This window comes from Motacilla alba, chromosome Z (genome assembly GCF_015832195.1).
Source record: "Motacilla alba alba isolate MOTALB_02 chromosome Z, Motacilla_alba_V1.0_pri, whole genome shotgun sequence".
NCBI classification, from domain to species: Eukaryota; Metazoa; Chordata; class Aves; order Passeriformes; family Motacillidae; genus Motacilla; species Motacilla alba.
In genome coordinates this window covers 57,429,627-57,446,457 of record NC_052046.1, presented here as the reverse complement: position 1 = coordinate 57,446,457, position 16,831 = coordinate 57,429,627, and positions in this window count along the sequence as shown.

Below are 16,831 nucleotides of genomic sequence, written 5' to 3'. Positions count from 1 at the left end.
ATAATTTTGATTGATTTATTATTATTATTATTATTATTACATATAATATTCTTGGCTTGAAGATTGGTTCTGTAGATAAGATTTGTAGATAAACATACAGAAATAAAAGTCTCTTGTATGAAACAGAAATTATAAAGATGGGGCTGAGCCTGAATATGTTATTCTTTCAGACACTGGAGTTAGTATTACAGTGTTAAATTGTCTATTTCTGCAGCAGCTCTTCTTGTGCCGCTCCCACTGCTGTACCCACTTGCTTACTCTTCTGCATACAGGAACTAAATCCATCCTTCAGTCTTCCTCTCATCTACTTCTAATGTTTTCTTAGAATATATTTTATACTATTTTTAATGTATTCTAACCACCATCTCTTTCTCATGGCTTCTGTGAGCTATATTTTTCTAATTGTTAGCAGAAATGATAAAGAATTCCTGTTATTCATTTGAGATATTGTCTTAAAAATCTTTAGTGTGAGACCATGTCTCTCTAGTTTTCTTTTCTTGTTGGTTACATGTAACTCCCTTCATATCCGTTGATATTTCATATTTCCAGATATTCTTTCCTTTTCATTTTTTCTCTTCAAATTAAAGAAACAAACAAAACAAACTTCTGTTTGCAACCTCAATGCTCTCTCTCCATGCAGCAAAGTATTTTAACATGATTCCTCCCTAGGTAATACTCCTAATTAAATGGTTATGAGCGTTAACTTGTTTAACTAGTCTACCAAACAATTTCTGTGTTAAACTGCATTTTATCCTGCTTGTGTGAATTTATTCCCCAATCAAGGCAGACATGCTAGACACCAACTCCTGAAAGACTATCTTTTTTTAATCAATATACAAAGGACTTCATGCATTTTGTATTTTGAAGGACCCACACATTCTAAAAAAGAAAAAAAAAAAAAAGCAAAATCAGAAAAAAACACATTTATCTATAACAAGAAAACAAATGTCTTAGGACACACCTACAACTAAATTAGACCAGCTATCAATGTCTGAACCTCATAAATAATGAGGCTGTTGGATTCTTCTTCTTCTTTTGGCAAGGTTAAGAAATGACAAGCTATTGTGATTTGGAGTGGACATGTGGATTTTTGCCCTTCACACTGAAAAGACCGAAACAAACAGAAAAAAAAAAAAACCCAACACCCTTCCCCCCCAATAAAATAGTAGTTAGGTAAATCCATTATTCACACAAACATGCATACAAGATTTCCTTATGGTTCACAAAGACACACCTATGGAGTTTTGCAAATATGCTTGGTATTTGGTTTTGTTTTTTTTCTCTCAAAAATACCAGTTTTAAAGTAACAGCAAAAACTTAATAGTACAGAGAGCCATACCATCAGCTCCTACAGGAGAAGAAATGCCTGTGTGGTATATTTTTATCTTCAATGTCAAGCAGTAAGAATGGAATGCTATGAGAGAAAACTTATGATGGAAGCTTTCTGTATTGTCTTCTCTTTCCCTCTGGAATCACTGGCACACAACTTTTGCCTGTTCACAAAACTTTAAGGAATTCACATTTACTGTCTAACCCCCAACATTTTTTGGCTCAGTTCCACAGAAAAGAGTGAGATTTTCAGCAGGAAGGCAAATCATATTGTTAAATCTATCCAGCATGAAAAGATATTAAACTTTGGGCAGTTTTTTCCAAGGGGAATTAATCAAGTTTATTTCCCTTCTCTCTCTTTAAGATTCAAAATTGCTTCCTGAAGCTCAAAATCACCTAACAATAAAGATCCAGATTCCAGAAAGAACACCAGAAAGAAGGCAGAAGTAGTGAGACTTTATAAAATCTGTGTTTGAGATACTATTGCCAGTAAGTTGGCAGAAACATCTTTGATTGTCAGAAAAATCATTTTCTTGACAGGAGAGGATAGCCACAGTGAGTGTCATGCAGAAAAATCAGAGTTAATGGTCCACTATGAAAATTTTGTTTCAAAGTAGAATTAATACTGGCAGCTCAAGTGCAGACAGGGACTTGCATGCAAGATATTTAAAAAAAACCCCAAAACCAAACTAAACTCTCCTTTTCAGTTGTGTATGAGAAATAAAAATTACCAGAATTCACATGTTTTCTCCCACAAATGGCCAAGTGGGTGAAATCCAAATAAATTGGATAAAGTTTGGAAATGTTGAGGATGCAAAAAGATAAGAGAAAATATCTGAAGTTGCATTCACCCAAAAGGCAAGTACAGAGATAGCCAGTTTTGCATTCAGAAGGTTTAATTCTAGGTAAAATTTTAAAATAAAATTCAATTTTCAGAGTTTCTTTAGCAGCTATAGGTTCAATGTCTTATGTGTGACATGCATCCCTATCATCGCTAAATCAGAAAAAGCATGATGAGTAGACAGGAAGATTAAAAGCAGAACTGAATAAGGATTAACTGGAAATATAATGAGGCTTTGGTAGATTTCCATTGCTAAAGCAAGATGATACGTCTTGCCCACTACCTACCATCAAAACTCAGCTTAAATATTTAAAAGTCCTTCCCAGCAATATTTTTGAAAGCAAAAACTTCTTCTTGGTTGGGATTTGGGATTGATGAGCTTTCTGAGCTCACAGAGATTTTCACTCGCATTTTGTTCCTAGACCGAAAACAAGATTCCAGTCTTCAAACACTAGCTGATGGAATAGTCCTGTTGGTCTTTCTAGTGGAAAAGGCCCAAAAGAGATGAAGAACATAAGCTAATCATGTCAGATTGATGGCAAGGAGCGTGATTAGAAACCTTGCTTCATGGAAGGAAAATTTTACTCTGAGTCTTTCTGTGCCACTAATCCAAAACCAACCTTTGTGTTGGCACTTTATATTAAGCTGATTTTCATCTAAACAAGCATGTGCAGAGAAGCAGAATAAAGGCAGTAAAGAGATGCTCAATGGCATGAACATCTTTCTTAGCAGGTTCAGCTTCTGCAACCTTACAGGCTCTCAAAACCTTTTTTTTTTTTAAAGAAATCTCAAGTGATTTTAAAGTGATTAATTTTTTAAGACCTATGAATTTATTTAAATTGTGGTATGCATTTTAAAAGCTATGAATTCATTTAAATTGTATGCGCATCTTTTATCTGGGCCAGCATCTTTCATTTCTAGTTTTCACTGTGGCTTGTATTTCCTGTACTTAAAAATGAGCTTCGTTCTGAAGTCTGCATAGTACATTATGTACTTGATGGATCAAGTTCACACTGAAGTCAATGAGTTTGACTCAAGGGAAAGTGCTAAGCATATTTCCAGCAGGAACCATGATGAAGATTGTTATGATGACATAGTTCCAATTCTCTGAGAGCTATTATAAAAACGACCTATATTTCAGACAACTTGAACTTTGAAAATACCAATTCTTAAAGAATAAGTCCTCAGTAAATCAGTATCACAAGTGATCAACACAAAAGCAGAAACCTACAGAGGTTTCAATAGAAAACTGGCACAAAAAAAGCAAAGTTTAAAGCAGAGAGCAAGAAGCAAAACTACTGAAGAAGACAAAGGAAGCTTTGTTCCAACATGTAAGCTTCTGGTTGAACTTCTGCATTGATTACCTTGTACTTATTTAATCTTCACAGGTTCTGAATGACAAGTGACTCCTTACCCATAAACACAAGTAATAAATGCAAAACTGAAGCCCATGAATGGAGGCTGCTGTTCTGTGGGTTTTTCACTACAGAACAAAAATTAGTCACAAAAATAGGTATTTGCATAATTAAATTCACAAACTGTCTCAGGCAGAAGGGGACCTTCAGGCAAAATTTATTAGAAAAGTCACACTGAGCCACAAGAAGCAGAAAGGATCCCCTTGCCTTCTAAACCCCTTTCCAGAGAGGAGTCTGGGTGCATGCGTATCCAATCAGCCCCAGACTTCATCAACAGTTTATGTGTAAAGGATTATACAGCTGTAACAGGAAAAGTTGTAAAAGTTTTTCTGAAAAATTAAAGATGGAAAAGCCATATTAGATAGATATAGATATAGATATAGATGATACAGATCTAGATAGATGATATAGATGATATAGATATAGATATAGATATAGATATAGATTTATATAGATATGATTTATTATTATAAAGCTTAGACAAAGAGATCTTAATCAGAATTACTACACAGTAGAAGAGCTTTAACAACTATTACAGTATAGTGCAATATAAAGCAAAATGGAACCAATTATAGTAAATAAATTGTATTAAAACTAGCAAAAGTAATTATTAAGTAGAGATTGATATTATGCAAAACCAACAGTCAGGGGCAAATATCTTTCACTCAGCCTCAAGGAGTAACCTTAAGGGGTGTCCCCACCCAAGGAGATACTCTCCACACACACACTCCAAGAAGGGGTATGTGAGAAGACCCTGGTTTTAAAGTTTGGGATTGGTCTTGATAAAGTGATTGGCTGTCAGTTGTAGGTCTCCTGGCCAGCTGCATCACAGCAGCAGCTTTAGATAAGTTAGCTACAGTATCACTTGTTTGTTTCTTTAGCCAGATATTTTAGCAGTCGACCTTATCTTCTGCTCACTATCAGGATGTTTAACTTTGGGATTGATGAGTCAGACAGATTTTAGCATTATTCAATACCAAAACTAGCATGATGCCCTCTTCTTCATTTACCACAGATAGCTTTGCAAACAGGGCATTGTTTGAGTTGTTTTGCCTCATTCTAGGCAGAGAATCCTGCCACAGGAAACATTGTGAGGAACCAAAAACACCATTGTCATATGCACAGTATTGACTAGGTGATGTTTAGAAGCTGTTTAGATTTATGAGATGTTTAAAAGATGTTTAGAAGCTGTTAAATCCACTAAATCCCAGAAGAATAAATTTTTTAATCTCTGTCACTCTCTGTCACAGCATTCTGTTCCTATTACCTTGGGTGGATATGACTGAATGATTTATCTTTTTTCTTCTATTTCTGAATCTCTGATATCCTGTCTAAAGCTCCTCAGAATGTAGGGATATGAAGCTCTGAGTAGTGTTGCTGCCATGTCTTGAGTTTTGCTTCAGAAAGTATGGATCAAATGAAACAGTATTAATATGAAAGGAGTATTGGGAATGGGGTATTTATGTGTTATTCTAAAATGCAAATTGCTGCATCACTTTTTTATATATGGCTTACTTCACTGTACTTCCTTTCAAGTGTAAATCAATTTGGATGGGTTGTGTTTTATTTTATTTTTTGTTATTTCTTTGCTTTATTTCATTACTGACATTTCCTCTATCTTTCTCTTAAGAGCTTAATCTGCTTAAGAGCTCAAGAAATTTTATAAAGATGCAGATTGTAGGGTTTTTTGTGTTTTTAATCCTAAACCTGAGATATTTGCACTTGAATAGCCAATCATGAAATGATGAGGTGTTGGAGGATGTAATACCAAAGACACAATAAAATTTAGCTAGGCTGGAGCATCATGACAGACAGTGAATCAAAGCAAACATGTAAGTATGCAATAAGGGTACGATTTCAAAAAAATAATGTTTCTTGCCTTCCTCAAAATTCAAAATGAAGAAAGAAACTTGACAGTACTTCCTCTGGCCGTTTGAAGAATAACTGATCCAGAAGACAGCATGCAATTTAATGCTGCTGGTTTGGACTACTGTCCACACACAATCTTAGGAAACAAGAGAAAAATCTTACACAGTCCCTGTGGTATTGCAAAACTCAAATTTGCCAGCATCCATATGGCTTTTTTGTATGAGATTGGGAGAATCTTCATTTTGAAAACTTTAAAAAAAACCATTGATTTTCCTGGGAGCTATATATATCTTCTACTCCCTGCTCACACTCTCACAAGGCCTTTTTTTTTCACTTTTAATTTCACTTGAAGAGCTGGAGTCCCTTTTCCCATTTGATTTTCTGTCTCAAACTTTGTTACAGCAAAGTGTAGGCCCTTGAATAGACTTCCATTAATCATCACTTGATTTCTAACCTCTTGCCTTTAAGGGAATTACGAAAAATTACTTTTTTTTTTTTATTCCTTCTATGCTGCCTTCTTAACTACAACACTTTTTCTGGAACTGCTCATTTACTCAGTTGGGTTTATACCCTTTCTGTAATTTTTTCCCTTTGTTGGAATACATAATCCCTAATACTATAAATCATTTGGCTGGAAGAAATTCGAGACCTTTCTCATACTCAAGTCTCTAAGCTCTTCAATACAATTGACTTTACTAATTATTCCTTTAGTTCATCAAAGTTTGTGCTATTTCAAAATCCAGACTCTTTGTTCCTTCCTTTCTTCCCCTATAATAAAATTTGACCTCACAGCTGAATATGCCCTATTCTCTTTCCTCTGTTCCTTATGCTTTTTACCAACTTTTTGCTTTATGTCCTTGAGTTTCTTGAAGTTTTATTTTCTTCATGAATGACAGTAGTGTAAAGTGAGAAAAGAGGTCAGTTGTCCTTTGAAAAGTTTTCAAGGAGAGCACAGGGGAGTTCTATTTTAAGGGTTCTTTTTCAGGTGTCTATAAAGACAGAAATCCTTTGACTAAAGATATACAAAAGTCAGATTTTTTTTTCTGTTGTAATGTGCTAGGGATTTTTAATTTTTTTTCTGTTCACGTGTATTTTCAAAGCTTAGTTTGTGTGCCAATCACTTCGATGTGGCACATCATGCATGGCACTAAGTCCTCACCTGCAGGAGAAGCTCTAGAGTGAAGATCACATCTCTATCACATAGCCTCATCCTGCAAACATGTGCTATTCCCGTGCTAATTTAGAGATTTCAATTGTAGTCTTCCCTGACAAATATTTCAAGTCTTAAATGTACAATAGTGATCATTGGGGTTGCATCTCTAAAGGAGCAATTAGTCTTGCTAAAAGAAAAATTTATTGTCTGAGAACTGAACCAAATACTTTTATCCATTACCTTCTGATGTTTTTTGATAGTCTAATTCTGAGCTCTTTTGGCAAGCTAGGCTTCTCAGAGGCAAGTTTGTTTCTTCTTTTGCTAACTGTCTCTGTTTACTATAAATAGATGAGTAATTGGATGTATATGCTTGAGAATCGCCATTAAAAAACAAAAAGAAAAGAAATAAAAGAAAGCTAAGGCAAACACACCTCTGTTAATTCATCTGAACAAATTTGTAGCCTACCAAGAACTAGACTAAAATTTGAGGATGCTCTTGTCCTGGTGAGTTCCAAAGGCATAGGAATGTCTTAGCAGGAAGTGTGGTTATTTTGTTTCTAAATGCCTGTACAGTAAATTCTGTAGCTCCTGAAAGAACTGTTGTTTTCTCAGCTGTAACCTTTGTATTTAGACTGAAGCTAAATGGTGCTGAATTTACCACTCCTGGGATGAAAGCTTCTTTTTATTTCTTGAATATATTATCACATAAATAATTTAAAACTATCTTTCAGATTTTTTCTTGTTTGTATCTAAGCATTCAGTAGGAGTCTAGTTATGCTCGAAGTCATTGGAAGCCCTTTTTCAAAATGGTCCAAAACTGCCACCTTCTGGCTGTTTTCATTGCTTCCTACGTGAGCCAAAAGCAGAGCTGTATGTATTTGGCTTGTTTATGACTTGGAACGCTAATTTATTTCAGTGCAAATAGTATAGAGAACAAAATACAAGAGAAGAAAGCATGCTTACTGCTTTTACTCTTAGACAGAGAAAAATAAAATGAGTATCAGTCTATCAGTTGACCACACAGGAGCTGGACTATCCTTGGCCTTCAGCTGGATACAGCCTAATATCTCAGGCTCTGAATCAATGTTTATTTTACTGCACATACTCGTTCTTGCGTTACACATATAGCTAGCACCCATATCTTTCTTTCTGCTTTTGTGTGGTGCTTCTTCCATCATTTTAAACAATCTATTTTTTCTTAGTTATACTGGGTTCTGTTCTTTTAGGGCCTTTTTCTTCAAATATTAAATGACAGAATACTTTCCCCACAGGGATACCAGAGCAGGTGAGAGAAGAAAAGAAAGTACAGTACATTCTTTCAAAGATGTTCAGAATTGTCAGAATTTTTCTAATGGGTAGCCACAAGGATTTTGAAATTTTTTTGTCCTCTTACCAGGACAGATCAAGTTGGACTCTCAGCAGCAGAGAATTTCATGGCTTATTGTTGGGATGACAGTATGAAAAAAAAATTAATTAATCATTGTCTTTTTTCTGGAGGGCAAGAAACAGCGCCATCCCAATCTGATAAATGAAGGTACTCAGCAGTAAAACAGATGTTCACTCCCCATCCACAGATACCTATTGAAGGTGTTCAGGCAAGTCAGTGCTCTTTCTGTCAAAGACTTTCCCAGAGTAATGTATCTAACTAATTCCACGGGTTTTTCTTGGTATTTGGAAAGACTTTAATTGCTCTATTTCAATATTGCCACATCTGCTTGCAGTTAATAAGATCTGGAGATGCCTAAAATTATAGTACTTAAAAAATAAGTGCAAGCTACATGATAATAACTAGTTTTTACAGTATGCAATATTATGTGGAATTGCACAGAGGCTCATCCTCAAGATGAAAGAGCAAATACAGAGCCACATAGTGTATTATTCTTTGAGCTCATGCCCAGTATATTAGACAAAATTCTAGTGGGAGAAAACCATAATTTCTTTCATTTTTCAGAAACTGACAGGTTTTTTAGAAAGCTTCAAAATTTTCTGTAGGGCTTACATCTTGTACACAAGACAGTAAGAACTGTCTTAAACCATTCTTCTGTCCTCTCCATTTAGCAAGGTCTCCCATGTAAACACCTAGTTTCTTCACTCATAGCAGCATAGTTGCTCTGTGAAAAAAATGGAAAACTAAAAGCAACCAAACAAAATAATAAGTAAATAAAGAAATAAACCAAGGGGGAAAAAAAAGCCTTTAGTTTTCTACTGAAATAACAAAATAAAATAGCACATTTTTATCACCTTTAAAAAATTGGGTGTTAGAACATACATATTTGCAGAATTAAATATTTTCCTTATTTATGGATTTGTATTGGTTTTGGGTTATAACAGGGATCAATCTAAAAGTTCAAAATATTATATTTAACTCAGCAAAAGATGGAGGAACTACTCTGGGATGACCAACCACAAACATCCAGAATCAGTTTCTGCTGTTTGAATTTTCTGTCAAGAAAAATGAATGAATAACCTACAGCTGACCATTGGTCACCTGTAAATACACACCAGAAACAATCAATAAAAAACTAAAAATATTGCTTGCAAATTTGTGTCTTCTTTAACAATATCCCCAGTACAAAAAAAAATCCCACTTTGGGGAAACAAATTTTAATAAATTGAATATTTTTACTGTAAAATGCAAGACAGATTTGACAAAATGAATACATATTCTTTCAGCTACTGAGGGTTGGTAAATACTATGTCAAGTAAAATCTGTTGCACAGTGCCTACAAAATGTGAAGCAGTGCAACAGTAAGAACATAAAAGTACACAATTCTTCCATCATTGTTCTTTCAGGTGATTGAGGCTTGTCTGCTTCCAGCCCTCCCATTTTTGTTTCAAATGACCTATCTTCAAGTTCCAGTTTACAGACAAAGTTTTGGTTCATATGGTTTCTCAGTGTTTCTGTTTAAAAAGAAACCATTTTCAGACAAGGCATATTTAACTTCCTGCATGGTATATTAGTAGGTCAGGTGTTTTCTTCATCTTTAGAATATTGTAATTTACCAAAAAAAAAAAAAAAAAAATTGACCATACCTAGGTCAAATAAACAATAACTTATACACGAGGAATATAGAATTAATTATGTATATAATTAATAATTATTAATAATAATTATGTATTATTATTAAATATTATTAATTATTATTAAATAATATTAATAATTATGTATATAATTAATAATTTATATACACGAGGAATATTAGAATTAATGGCAATAGATTCTAAAAAAACTTAGTATAATTAAATTAAGTTTAGTTAAATTGATTTCTCTAGCAGGAGCTTGGTACGATTAGACACTACATCAAATTGAATTGGTTCAGATTAGGATCAGAACAATCACACTGCAGCAAAGATCAGAGCTGACTCAGATCACAGTTTGACATCAGTTCTGCAGCTAACTCAGGACTGAAGTAAAAAAAGCAGCAGTTGTTAAAAAAACCTGAGGTATAGACAGTTATCCCATGATTGGATTATTTGACGGTTTTGCCCAGTGAATCAAAGGCTAACATTTTGCAGTTTTCTGATCTGTAGGGTTGGGTGTAATGCAAAGTCATTAGGTAAGAGCTTGAGGACACAGAGCAGAGCTGGTCAGACAACTGTAGCTTAACATTCCATGGAGATGCATTGCCTAGCAAGGTCAGAATTTAAAGAATGTCATTTGAATTCACCAAAGGTATCATATATTCTTAAGTATCACCTATAAGTTCAGCTAAATTTTGTCAAAATCCAAGTCTTCATGAACACTGAAAAGTAAAATTTAAAATTCTATTCATCTGACTTTTTCAGTGTCCAATTGAAAATTATTTTGTATTGCATAAAATCACATTAAGACAAAAGTCAATAAAATTGATAGAGTGTTTTAACTAAGGGGAACATAACAAATAAACAACAATAACAACAACAAAAAACCCTCCATCAAAACCACAAAAACTCTCAATTTTCCATAGGAAGCATGAATATTTATTGGGTTTTACTCTTTTCAGATACTGTATAATTTTTAAAAAGCCAGTTATTTTGTTATTGCCCATCCCAGAGTTTAGCAGAATACAGATATATTTCTAAAAACCTTATTTTTAGATTTTTAAGTTATCCTTCTATATTTTCTTAAATGTATCTGCAAAGCACTATTGTTGTAATTTAACCCTTCTTTTAGAAAGGAAAAAACACTTCTTCAAATTAAATGCTAATCACCATTAGACAAGTTACTTTCCACACCTCCTGCTGAAAATTGTTCCAGCTAAACAAGCCTCAGCCCCAGTCCCACAGTCTCACCTTGTGGCATGAGGAATTCTACCCCACTGCCTTGGGGGCGTCTCCCCTGAAGTACTGCCAACTTAGATATTTGTTTTTCTTCCACTGGGGTCCCAAAATTGGATACTGGAAGAGTATCCTGTTGTGGTCTGGTGGGTGCCAAGGAAAGGGGACAGTTCCTGCCCTTCCCTGGCTCTTAGGTCCATGTTCTAATCACACAACCTCAGACTCCTCACTGCTGCCCTGATGAGTGTGACTTCAGGAGAGATCCCCAAGGTGGTGGCATTAAGGAAATTTCCCTGCCCACCCATCTAGGAATTGCTCTGGCAGTCTGTTTCACACCCCCTGAGCTGGGACTGCACCACTTCACAGCTACACCCACTCCTCACACCGTCAGACTGGGTTTCCACACCAGCTCAACCCCAGGTTTCCCACAGAAGAGTCTCAGGTGTCCAGATCCTTAAAATAATGCAATCATGATGCAATAACAAAATAATAACATAATAGCTCCAGCTGATAGCTCTGAGGAGGCACTCTGAACAAAGGAACACCAGGGCTTTTTTACCAGGGCTTTTTCACAGCCACAGAATCACAGACTTAACTAGGTTGAAAAGGACCTTTGAGATAAGTCCAACCTGTGACCTAACACACCTTTATCAACCATGGCACTGAGTGCCACATCCAGTCTTTTGCTAAACACCTTCAGGGACAGTGAGTCCATCACCTCCCTGGGCAAACCATTCCAGTACCCAATCCCACTTTCAGAAAAGATTTTTTTCCTAAACTGCCCCACCTAAACATTGCCTGGTGCAGTTTAAGACTATGTTCTCTCATTCTGTCAGTGGCTGCCTGGGAGAAGAGACTGACCCTCCCCTGGCTACACCCTCCTTTCAGGAAGTTGTAGAGAGTGTTAAGGTCATCCCTGAGCCTCTTTTTTTTACCCAGGTTAAACATTCCCAGCTTCATAGGGTTTGTGTTCTAGACCCCCATCAGCCTCGTTGCCCTTCTCCTAACACACTCCAGCATCTCAACATTCTTCCTAAATTGAGGGCACCAGCACTGGATACAGCACTCGAGGCGTGGCCTCACCAGTGTCAAATACAGGGAGACAATCCCTCCCCTGACCTTGCTGGCCACACTTTTGCTGATACAGGCCAGGATGCCACTGGCCTTCTTGGCCACCTGGGCCATGACTAATGTTCAGCTGCTGTTTGTCACTTCCCTGAGGTCCATTTCTCCCTGGCCACTGTCCAGCCACTCTGCCCCAGCCTGTGGTGCTACATGGGGTTGTTGTGGCCAAAGTGCAGGACCCAGCACCTGGCCTTGTTATACCTCACATAGATTCAACCCATCTATCCAGCCTTTCCCTCTGCAGAACCCTCCTACCCTCCTGCAGATTGACACTTACTCCCAGTTTGGTGACTTCTTCAAATTTGCTGCTGGTGGACACAATGCCCTCATCCAGATCATCAATGAAGTTATTAAACAGTCCAAGCATAGGAAATTTGGGTTCATCAGCTCCTGCTGTCTCTGCATATCCTGTTCCCTGGCCAGCCCCAGGTCCCAAGGCCCCCAGGCCGTTTGTTATGCAAAGGGTCAGCAGGTCATGGCCTTTTGCCTTGGACTCTTGCCAGCCCAGAGCTCAACCTGCAACTTGCTCTGCAGGAAGCAACCTGAACCAAATGTATTCTTCAGCTGTTTGTCTGAAAGGAACACAGACAATAATCTATTTAGATGAGCATTCCTTTAATTAGTATGTGTGAAGAATAGATATAGATATAGATATAGATATAGATATAGATATAGATATAGATAGATATAAATATAGATATAGATGATATAGATATAGATATAAATATAGATATAGATGATATAGATATAGATATAGATATAGATATAGATATAGATATAGATATAGATATAGATATAGATATAGATATCGATAGATATTAAACCACCCTCCCGTGTTCAACCTTCACTGAAATCCTAGACTAAAGCACAGAGCTGATAGACTAGAAATACACTGGGTTCCAAAACCACAACTGTACGGACCAAGATGCTTACAAAATTTTCCTGCCACAAATAGGAGCCTGAAGTGTGGGACCTGGGGAATGTAGTCTAACTGGAGGATAATACTAAAAGAGGTAGTATGGCAGCGGCACAGGATTTGACAAACGAGGATGGGTGAGTTGTGGCTCTTGCAGGGAAACTGATGTCTTAGATCCATAGAAGACATCAGAGTATCTGTCAGTCAGTAATTTTTGCTAACTTTTTATACCTGAGCCAGGCCCAGTGTGTTTTCCAGCTGGGAATACACACAATCAGGATTTTTTCTTAAGACAAAATCTTAAGAAAGATTTAATTGCTTTTTTTTCTATAGAAAGGAACCATAAGCTCATTATTGTTAGAAAGTGATTTTTCAAAGATAACTGTTGTAAACTATTGCAGGTGACTTCACTCTAACTGCAATGAATGATGCAGAGTCTTGCTCACAAGTAGCTGAAAAAACAGTAGGATATTAACTAACCTAACTTCTGGATTTTTGTTGCAGTGCTATCTGACTTTTTTTTTCTTTTTTTTTTTTTTTTTTTTAATGAGTGCTATGCAGGAAGTAAACCTTCCAAGAAAAAGAAATAAAAGCTTTTAGCTTTTTTTTTTTTTTTTTTTTTTTTTTTTTTTACCCCTGGCTGCTTCTCCCCTCCTCAGCAGCTGAAGACCAAGTTCAAACAGTAAACAAAGAGGTAATGAGATACAACAAACATACCCTGAGACAGAGCTATTCCTATAACAGCATCACAAAGTGCCAGCCCAGTGCTACCAAAACAAAGATTTCAGGCTGGATCAGCATCTCGTGTTAATCAGCCTAGCTTCAGTTACTTTAGGAAGTTATTTAGGACTATGTAAGCTAGGGTAGATTAGGCAAGTGCTGATCATTGATGGTTCGGCTTCATTTATGCTATTGTCTCCTGTGAGAAGTGTCTGCCTGCTGCAGTTTCTGAAGCAGAAACTCATATGCAACAATACACTCTTCCTGTGAAAACTTCATACACAGCATTTAGCTTCAGTGAGCATAATAAAAAGACTGAGAAATGTGTTAGCTCTGCTAAGGGCATCCTAAGCAGCTGGGTACAGCAGGTTGTTTTTATTAAGGTGTGATAGTTGACATCTTGCCACCCAAGGAAGATTGCTCATGGTGTATAAACTCTGAACAGCTATATATTATCTCTCTTTTCCCCCAGATTTTGACAAGCAGTCTAGGTGTAGAAATTCAGAATATGTGTCTGGAAATAAAACAGTCATCCATAGATAATCAAAGAGTTTATTGTGATTTTACGTAGATATTTGCTGATAGTTTCTATTAAAAATAATATACTGTTGGATATGTAGTGTTTTAGAAGATAATATGCCAAAATATTACTTAACCAACAATAAACTTCCTCTTCAGCAGCGGGTCAAATGCATTTCTTTTGGCAAAAGTGAGTCATGAGTGAATATTCCAAAAATTAACAGTGATTCTGTCTTAAATTTTCAAGTCATTAGGGGGCATTTCATGGTAGCTTACTGAACTCATTAATCCATCGTGCACAGACCAAGTAGAATTGTGACATACACGGAACTAAGTGAGGGACAAAGGGAATAAAAATATTTTCTTGTTAGGTTACATTACATTGTATGCTATGCTATTAGAATAATAAAGTGTTTGCTAAACAAGCAACAGTTAAAAAGGGAAACAACCAAAGGAAATAATTATTACAATTTTGACATATACACATACTATGCCTTAGACATTACACCAACTGCTGGATTCTACTTGCTTTGAAATTGTTAGCACTGAAACCCAGCCATGCTTGGGACTCAAAAGACAAAGCCTTTTCCAAAACCTTTTTCCTGATTTCAACCAGGACTGGGTTAATTTTTCCAGTAGCCAATAGTAGCCATGGCTAGGACCCAGAGGTTATTCTATACCACCTCATGTCACTTTCCAGGGATGGGGCAAGGGCTCTCTTTGGGGTTGCTTGGCTTGGTGGGTGGTCAGGCCAGGCTCCATGTGGTGAGAAAATCGCATGTGAATCTTTCACATCCCTTGTACAAACTTTTACCATTTTTGCTGTTACTCTTTGTTTACTTATTTAATTTTTGGTTTTGGTGAATTGTTCTTATCTCAAACCATGATGTTTACATTTTTTTGCCTCCAATTCTCCTCTCCAGCCCACCATGAGGGGATCAAGCAGCACACTGTGGTGGGGTCCTACATTGAGGAATACCATTCCTAAACCACAATACTATTATAAGAGATGAAAATATTTATTCTGTGACAGTGGAGTGGTCTGATACTGACAAAGGCAGCTTAGAGAAAGAGGGTGTGAAGACTTCGTCATCAGAAAAATTCAACGTTCAGCTGGGCATGACCCTGAACAACCTTCTGCAGCTGAGCTTGCCTGATGAGTGGCAGGTGGCGTCTGGGGACACAGTTTATTGGTGAACATTTCTGGGTTAATGGCTGGACTGAATGATGTCAGAGGTCTTTTCCAACCTTATTCTACGATTCCATAACCATTAAACATACAAAGGTGTGAGCCAGGTTCAGCCATGCCATCGTTCTTGAGGGCTGCAGTATACGTCTCCATATTTCCTAATCCAATGGGTCATCTTTTTACCAACATGCCTTCTAGATGCTGCCTGTCAAACGTACATGTTACTATTCTGCATCTGACTTTTACCTCTTCAGGGCTCTGCAGCAGAGAAAACAAATCAGCATGGAAGATATAATCAGTCCCTGTATACCTCTTATCTGTCACATTTATGAAAATGAAAAGCATTGTTGGTCTTTCTAAAAAAATCTGCATTCCTGTATTCACTACAAGTAGAATTTCAATGAAAATTCGAAGCACAATGTTGCATAGCCTGTTTTCTACACTATTTTCTTCTTCTTTTTTTGCAATGTTTTTGAGTTTTATTCATGGATTTTCAAATCTGTGATAAATGTTTTATCTAGGCTGGATAAGAGATTAATAAACCAGGAAAATCATCACAGTGCAAAAATGCAGGACCGTCTCTCACCTTCTAACATCTCCCTTGGGGGCTAATATTCCTCTTCCTTGCCAATCTATATTCCAGTGTAAGTAAATGGAATCTAGTTCACCCACATTGCGCTAAACTCTTTGGTATAAATCCCCATAAAATTCTATTTTGTCATTGTGTTTGTGTTGTGGATGTGAGACAAGAGCTGTTCTGTGCATCAAAGCTAAAACTTTCTTTACAGTATATGGAAGTGCAGCCCACTGCAAAGTAGATATGCTGAACTGTATTTCCTCCATTTCCTAATGCATACGTTTCAACAAAATGTGATATTGAAATAAATCTAAAATAAAGGCTTGGTAAAACTATGTAAAAGCACCAAATCTGGTGTTAATTTCCTATTCATTCTACTCTCTTGCCCATATAATAGGAGTGTTCAAATACTGATTTGATTCAGCTAAATCCAGAGTAATTGTACACTGCTGCACAGTTGGATAGTCAAGTGGAAGGAAATAAATTAGAAAAATGAAGAAGTGCTGTAGTTCTTAATTTATGTTGAGAAAACTCTATTAGAGACAAATGGCTAAAGAGAATGTAAGAATAAGATGTGCAAGAAAAGAGGGAGCATTTCTCATCTGGAGACAATAGCAGTTCTGAGAAAATGCTTATTCCCTTGGGAGGAGCGTGACTGAAACCCAGAAGGGCCTACATTGTTGTGCCACGTTTGCAGAAGAAGTATAGACAACTTCAATTCTAAGCTTTAACTATGCTTTCAACAGCTTTTTCTGCCTCCATTACTTTTTGGGTGTGCTCAGGGGTTTTTTCTACTATTATTTTTCAGTACAAGCTGAAATGAATTCAGCTAAAATTATCTTGTGTAAGGTCTAAATCTTATTAGGAAGGCAGAGAGTGTATGTAACACAGTAGCACACAGCCAAAAAAAAAAAAATAATA